This window comes from Terrapene carolina, unplaced genomic scaffold, assembly GCF_002925995.2.
Source record: "Terrapene carolina triunguis isolate 2854851 unplaced genomic scaffold, T_m_triunguis-2.0 Scaffold236, whole genome shotgun sequence".
NCBI lineage: Eukaryota > Metazoa > Chordata > Testudines > Emydidae > Terrapene > Terrapene triunguis.
In genome coordinates this window covers 12046371-12048066 of record NW_020664587.1, presented here as the reverse complement: position 1 = coordinate 12048066, position 1696 = coordinate 12046371, and positions in this window count along the sequence as shown.

The window sequence follows — 1696 nt, the reverse complement described above, 5'->3', positions numbered from 1 at the left end:
ACCTATTCATTAGTGTCTGCTGGGGCTGCACACACTCCTATTCACTAGTACCTGCCACACACACCTATCATTAGTACTGCTGCACACACACCCAACTGCCAGTGCATGTGATGCTCACAAGATCAGCCTCCTGTAAAACAGCTCCTGTTAAGAACACATCCGGCAAACATGACGTGCCCGGAGCTCTGTTCACCTGCCCAGGCAGGACATTGCAGGCACACCCAGGCCTAGCCACTACTGGTCTGATTTGCACACGTATTGAGCTCCTGCTGTTCCCAATAACGTTACGGGGAGTTGGTGTCTCGTAGCTGGTAGACCTGGATCTCAGCTTCAAGTCAGGAATTCCTGGCTCCCAGCCCCATGCTCGGTTCTTTAGGCCACGCAGACTTTCTCACAAACATAGAAATACGCAGTGCACGCACACACATGCACCCCTGCACATGGATCCATGCACACACACGTGCAGAGGCGGGTTAAAGTTTCATGGGGCCCTGGGGCAGAGCAAGTGGGGGCCCCCTCCCCACACCTTCTGCCTGTGGTCCCGCCCCCGTTCTGCCCCTTCCACCTGTGCCCTAACCCATGGCCTCACCCCATTCTGCCCCTTCGCCCTGCGGCCCCTCCTCTGTTCCACCCACAGTCCCGACCCATTCCATTCCCCCCCACTGTGACCCCCATTTGCTCCTTTCTGCCCCCCCACTGCAGCCCCAAGACCGGAAAAGCTCTGTCCCCGTCCCCCCCCGCCGCCAGGGTGAGAGCTCCCCCAGCCCTGAGGCCATGGCAGGGAGCCAGCACTCATCCAGTCCCGGTGCCGCAGCTGGGGTCTGGGCGCTGGGGCTTTCCCCCGCCTGCCGGGTGCAGCTGCTGGGGAGCGGAGAGGGGTCAGGGTGTGGGGGTTTGCCTCGTCCTGCCCCGGTGCATGTCTACTGGGGGTGGGACGCACATTTTTTCAGGGCCTCCCAATTGGCCGGGGCCCCAAGGCAAGGGCCCTCTGGGCCCATTGGCGAATCTGCCACTGCACACGCACACCTACACATGGACTTTTTGTGTGTGTGCACTATTCTGCTCCCTGTGTTCAGGTTCACGCCTCGGCCTCCTGGCTCCCCCAGGTTCATTGATGTGCACTGTGCAGCCCGGAGACACTGGAGACCTGCCCCCTTCAGAAATTCTTGCTGCTGGGGAGAATCTGGAGCAAAGCGGCTCCCTGCCTCAAATGCTTCGCTGCTGCCATGGCAACTGAGGAAATACCTGCAGATTTCCCTGGTGAGGGGGAGAGGGAGACGCCTCAGCATCCCCCAGGGCCCTACCAGGCGCCTCGCCTCCCTCCTGCAGTCACCAGGGCAAAACAAGTCCGAAGGAGAGATTATCCCAGGAGATGGAGAGGCAGGAAAAAGCAGAAGTGACAGGATCAGGCATCTGGACTGACTGAGCCTGAGCAGAACATGGAGGATGCAGCCCATCCCTGGGCCTCCCTCATGCTGTCTCTGCTAATGTCCCCTGCCCCCAGAGACGCCCCAAGCCTGACATTGACTCTGGCCACAATTGGCCAGCACCTGCTGAAAGCTGAGAGACCTGATTCCGAGCTTCGTTGAGCTCCCAAGCAGCCTGCCAGGGTCAGCAGGTGTCAGCTGCTCTCTGAGCAAGTGGACACACCTTGACAGGGCACTGCTGGGAGGAAGCTCACACCGATGGGGCCCGG